Source organism: Anneissia japonica, unplaced genomic scaffold, assembly GCF_011630105.1.
Source record: "Anneissia japonica isolate Jap-2015-1 unplaced genomic scaffold, ASM1163010v1 scaffold26_len2425191_cov177, whole genome shotgun sequence".
Taxonomy (NCBI): domain Eukaryota; kingdom Metazoa; phylum Echinodermata; class Crinoidea; order Comatulida; family Comatulidae; genus Anneissia; species Anneissia japonica.
In genome coordinates this window covers 954103-960987 of record NW_022685220.1, presented here as the reverse complement: position 1 = coordinate 960987, position 6885 = coordinate 954103, and positions in this window count along the sequence as shown.

Genomic DNA, 6885 nt, shown 5'->3' with positions numbered 1-6885 from the left:
TGGCTTGTGCTCCCAACCTTGAGGTCAGGGGTTTGAAACTCTCGCTGTTTATTTCGCTTGTGTTCTTGGGCAAGGCACTTGTCTCTCTCCACCCAGGAGTACAAGGGAGTATCTGGCAGGTTCAAACGCAACCATGCGCTGATTACAGCTGCAATATTATGAAATTCTCCCAAGGGACCTGAGTATGTGTTCCATATGTGCTTGATCCAATGACCAGGGGTAATAATGCTAAGCGCATGGAAGATGTCTCTACAATATGCGCTATGTAAGTCGACAATAATAATAATAATAACAATAACAACAACAACAACAACAACAGCAGCAGCAGCAGCAACAACAACAACAACAACAATTATTATTATTATTATTATTATTATTATTATTATTATATAATAATAATAATTATTATTATTTATTATTATATTATTACTGTATTATTATTATTATTATTATTATTATTATTATTATTATTATTATTATTATTATTATTATTATTATTATTAATTATTATTAATATTATTAAGAAGAAGAAGAAGAAGATGTACCAGCGGATGGAGAACCGGACTCAGGTAAAATTAGTCAATTTAAAAAAAAAAAGTTACCGTAGTAGAATTGACTGAACATTAGATCTAAAAGAGTAGCTAAGATTAAACGACACTTACAGACTAACACATATTATTGATACACAAGCTTTCGACCACATAGTAGTCTTCAGTATTACTAGTTACTGCTGTTTATCATTTAGATTAACAAGCTACTTTTTTCTTTTTTAGAACTACTGTATTGTTAAGTTAAGCTTACCATGGTGTAAGCAAGTGGTACTGTAAGTTATGGCAACACAGAGGGCGCTCGGTATTGTGCTGTTCCTTATCCATGGCAACATTGTATTATTTTCAATTCATGATTTACGTTCACGCTCGTCTCGATCACGAACCATCAAGGAAGTGATTTCTGCGGTGAATTTATGATTTAATATAAATATGGTCAACCATTGATATGCCACACTTGTAACATGCTTGGCCATAAAATGCACTATTGCCCTTATTAAGACCAATGGAAAATAGACTACTTTGGATAAAAAGCAAAGTTCATCAAAAAGAATAGAATGGCGGGATCATCGATACTCTTATAAACTATGGGATGCTAATCTGGAAAAAGGAGAGCTACTACGACAATTGGTTGGAAGAAATTATGCAAATGCTTTTAGATAAAACTGCATTTAGATTAAAATTGCTTACAAAGGTGAGCGCAATCGTGAAGATTTCTGGACTAATTAAAAAGGTAAAAATAAAAAAAAATATTCAGTTGGCTCTTATAAACTGCCTAACTCTGACAACATAACTACCGATAGGTCTAAAATAAATCTCATTGTCCTCCAAAATTGGAGAACTCTTAAATAAACTTAAACTTATTAGTTAAAGAGACTGATATCTCAAATATAAAAAGAAAAATAAAAGACAAATAGTTATTAATGAAGATGAATGCCAACATAAATTCGCTAAAGAAAATCAACTTAATCAAATTGATTTTACTTTTAGATGATGTAATTGGTGTCATTGCCGGTGCAAAAACAACAAAGCACCACGACATTTTTTTCTTTTGTGGGAATTTCACCCACATTTATTCATTTCCACATTTCATTTTATACATCTAAATAGACATATTACAATACAGCATTACCGACTATTTTACATATATCTTGTACTGGTACTGGTACGGACTTCCACAGTAACTTGTCTTTTGCTACCGAATCACTGACAAACATTAAATCGTTATGAAACAATGTTACTAGATTATAACCCTGACTTTCACGTTTACATCGACAAATAGAATATATTTTGCGATTAGAATCGCCCTGTTTATAAAATCAAAGTTATAAATGGTCATCGATAAGTATCCACATAATCTCCGTCATTTCAAATGTTAATCGTTTATCATATTTTCGAAAGAAAAATGTTTTCGACTTCTTTCCAAATACAGTTGGTACTCGGGCAATCAAAAATAAAATGCTCAATGTACTGCACATTGAATCATTGTTAGATTCTGCAATGCCAAATTTAAGGAGCAACACATTTGTCGGGTTTCCAGTTGGTTGAAAATACGCTGGGGTTATAACTATAGGCCTTATATAAGTTTTCCAAATCAAAAACAAAATCATTAAATTTACGTTCCCAGTGAGTTTGACATTTTGGGTTACGGAATATTTTGTTTATGCTTTCTTATTTAATAATTTTGTTGTGACAGTTGAAAGATCAACGAATTTATCATTTACTAATAATAATAATCGGATTATTGTTTGATAAATTCTATCTTCTATGTTCTCTAACCATAGCCTGGGAAACGCTTCTGATACTATAAAATATATCATTAAAATTATTTTTGTTTTCAATTATTGTTTTATAATTTTCAAATGTTTTGAGTTCATTTTTTGAATAAATAAATCTTACACATATATTCAGTCTTTTTTTTTTATCCACTTTATAAAGTAAAATTGTTTATTAGCCTCCCCAAAGGCTATTGTTTTTACCTTTATTTTCTTCTTCATGTTATCGTTGACGTTGTCGTCGCCGATAACTAAAGTTTGGTAAATCCGATTGGTTTGAAACTTGACAGAATGCAAGATGGTAATAAGAATACGGAGCCTATTGTTTTTGTTACATGTGTGAATATGCTAATTGCTTATTTGCATAATTAATATTTCATTATTCAAGTAATTTAGGCTATTTACCATGATTAATAAAGTTTGTTAAGTCCGATTGGTTTCAAACTTGGTAGAATGCAAGATGGTAATAAGAAGGCGGAGTTATATTAAGTCGTTTTCTACGCAGTGTTTTAATTAAGTACAGTATTTGAATTTATTTGTTACCCTACGTTATTTTAATTTAAATTCTATGTTGTATGTTATACTCTTATTCTGTTTAAAAGCGAAGTTTCAAATAAAGATTATTATTATTATTATTACGCGCGTGAATGCTACTTGCTCATTTGCTACATGCTCATTTGCATAACTAATGCTGTTTTAATAATCAAAAAATTTATGCTAAATCCCATCATAATTCAAAAAATATAGTTACTTCAGGTTAAATTAAAAATTGTTTTTTTTTTCATTTTGTTGTCATTGTCGCTGTTGTAGAAAATTGTTACCTCGATAACTAAATTTTAGTAAGTCTGATTGGTTTTGAACTCCTACTTATCAATTCTCAGAGAAGGATAACAGCGTGGGGAGGCTATGCTTTTACTGCGCAGCGTAAAAGGAGCATTTCTAATTTCTATAGCTAATACATACATTACACCATATCACTTGATTGCCAATACACTGTGTTTCATTTACGTTAATTGGCAGTTTCAGTTCATAGCAACTTTTAAGACACTAAATAAACGTAATAATTATCTGTTACACTTTTAAAAGATAGTATTTCATTTCATTTCTTTAGGCACGAGCACCAAGGATATGCCAATAACTTGTGAACTTAATCACTGTCCTACGACGTATTCATTTAACAATAGGGAACTTAATGGACCATTACACCGGGGTAACCCCCTACTCTTCTCGCAGGATGTACTGGGCTCTTTAAAGTGCACACGAGCGAAATCCATACACTGGGCTTACGATTTAAAGTCCTTATCCGAGAAGACTTGCTCCACCACCGGAACCATTGGTGAGTGAGCCGTTCGGACCAGCGCCGATGTTAGAGCTGAAGGTTGAGGTGCCCCTGACTTAACCGCTTGGCCAATCAACTCGCCAAACTGTTTGACAGTTTGATAGAGAGTGGCAATTCGTTCCACAGCGAAGAAGCAGCATAGACGAATGTTCTTTTGCCGTATGTTTTTGTTTTAAATTTTGGGATAACGAGGAGATATTTGTTTTCAGAGCGGAGTCGTCGTTTGGGACATAATACCACATTTTCTTCGAACATGACCGGTAATGCTATTTTTTCCCTTTTACCTTAAATACCTGCACAGGCCCGTAGCCAGGGGGGGGGGGGTTATGGTTCGGGCGAACCCCCCTTTTCTAGCGAACCACCTCGAATTTTTGAATGAGTCCCACCCGTTTTTAAATTGTAGCCTGCATTACAAGCCTACATTCATAGGATTTGTCAGCTTCAGAAGTTCGGAGATTTAAATTAAAACGCAATTCCTTTACGATGGCACACATAAGAGATGGCAAACATCGATAAAAACACGGCTGCCGTCTCAAATTTCACTGGCCTTTGGCTGAATGTTTGTAAGAAATGTACCAACCGGTAACGAAACCGGTCGCCGTCTACCTAGATTTTATAAAAGATATCAATCCATCGTATTTTATCGTGACCTAAAGTAAATTTTTTTTCATGTTTTCTTTATAAATGTATAAGATACAGTATCAAATTATTTCTCGAAATCGATCAAAAGTACAAGGCCAGGTATATTACGTAGCTTTGTATATACCCTGTCTCTTATACACATCTGACTCTAATATCGATTTAATAATCCTTTGAAACCCCTGAATTGTCAAAATTTTCGGGGGCTTCACCCCCAGGACCACTTTTGGAACCTATTAATTGAAGCTCGACCACGCCCACTTTGCTTTCGTGGGGAAAATCTGGCCCCTCGTCGGGGCCAGAAAAGGCAGGATATGCAAGAGTTCAATTAATCATTTGTCCTGTTTATCTCGATTTTTCTTACTATTTTATCATGCTTTTTGGAATAATAAATTCTGAAGAAACAATTTTGTTATAAAAATTCTTACATCCCTTAGAGGTTTTAACAAGTAGGCCTATATTAATATGAAATGGAATTATGGGTGCACATAATTTAGTTCATTGAGATACAGAATGCGTGTTTTATTACATTAATAAGACCCTTGATACTAAAAAAATTACATTTGATATCAAAGTGTTCCTTAAAAAATCCCATGTCATCAATGCATTCCCAAAGGTGTTAAATATCTTTTGACAATTGTGCTAAAGATGATCTTATGGATAAAAGGCAATCAACATAGTTAAGGTCAGGCATTTGCACAAAATCAGTACAAAATTAATGCCAAGTAAATAAAATTTCCCATCATCCTTTTCGAAGCACAATTTTTATTGGACATTTCTCCCTACTTCCATTCCAGAGAGCACAAGTTTTTTGATAGTTTACCCTTAATCCAGAAATCTTGTAAAAGCAGTCCAGTTGTTTGCTTAATTCCACCATACTCCATTCAAAGATCCGTCCAGGAGTAGAATATCATCATCAGCATACATACTGACTTTCATTTCGACGCCCTCTACATTTATCACTTTTTTTATCTTTTCATTTGATCTTATGTTTGCTAGTACCTCTGTACATAAAAGAAACAGGTATGGTGAGAGAGGGTCTCCTTTGGCGACATCCTCTAACATTAAAAAAAGATGATTGATAACCAATAACAAGGACACTTGACTGACAATTTTTATAAAAGATATCAATCCATCGTATTTTATCGTGACCTAAAGTAAATTTTTTTTCATGTTTTCTTTATAAATGTATAAGATACAGTATCAAATTATTTCTCGAAATCGATCAAAAGTACAAGGCCAGGTATATTACGTAGCTTTGTATATACCCTGTCTCTTATACACATCTGACTCTAATATCGATTTAATAATCCTTTGAAACCCCTGAATTGTCAAAATTTTCGGGGGCTTCACCCCCAGGACCACTTTTGGAACCTATTAATTGAAGCTCGACCACGCCCACTTTGCTTTCGTGGGGAAAATCTGGCCCCTCGTCGGGGCCAGAAAAGGCAGGATATGCAAGAGTTCAATTAATCATTTGTCCTGTTTATCTCGATTTTTCTTACTATTTTATCATGCTTTTTGGAATAATAAATTCTGAAGAAACAATTTTGTTATAAAAATTCTTACATCCCTTAGAGGTTTTAACAAGTAGGCCTATATTAATATGAAATGGAATTATGGGTGCACATAATTTAGTTCATTGAGATACAGAATGCGTGTTTTATTACATTAATAAGACCCTTGATACTAAAAAAATTACATTTGATATCAAAGTGTTCCTTAAAAAATCCCATGTCATCAATGCATTCCCAAAGGTGTTAAATATCTTTTGACAATTGTGCTAAAGATGATCTTATGGATAAAAGGCAATCAACATAGTTAAGGTCAGGCATTTGCACAAAATCAGTACAAAATTAATGCCAAGTAAATAAAATTTCCCATCATCCTTTTCGAAGCACAATTTTTATTGGACATTTCTCCCTACTTCCATTCCAGAGAGCACAAGTTTTTTGATAGTTTACCCTTAATCCAGAAATCTTGTAAAAGCAGTCCAGTTGTTTGCTTAATTCCACCATACTCCATTCAAAGATCCGTCCAGGAGTAGAATATCATCATCAGCATACATACTGACTTTCATTTCGACGCCCTCTACATTTATCACTTTTTTTATCTTTTCATTTGATCTTATGTTTGCTAGTACCTCTGTACATAAAAGAAACAGGTATGGTGAGAGAGGGTCTCCTTTGGCGACATCCTCTAACATTAAAAAAAGATGATTGATAACCAATAACAAGGACACTTGACTGACAATTTTTATAAAAGATATCAATCCATCGTATTTTATCGTGACCTAAAGTAAATTTTTTTTCATGTTTTCTTTATAAATGTATAAGATACAGTATCAAATTATTTCTCGAAATCGATCAAAAGTACAAGGCCAGGTATATTACGTAGCTTTGTATATACCAGTATGTTATAGGTTGTTCCAATACCGTCTAGTCCTGGGCTTTAAATTTTGTTATTGGCCATACCGTCGAGGGCGGTCTTACATTCCTCTATTGTGAACACTCCTTCACATTATTTCGGCTTGGTCAGAATTTAAAGAGGGTATATTAATGTCCGAAATATATTGTTCAAACGC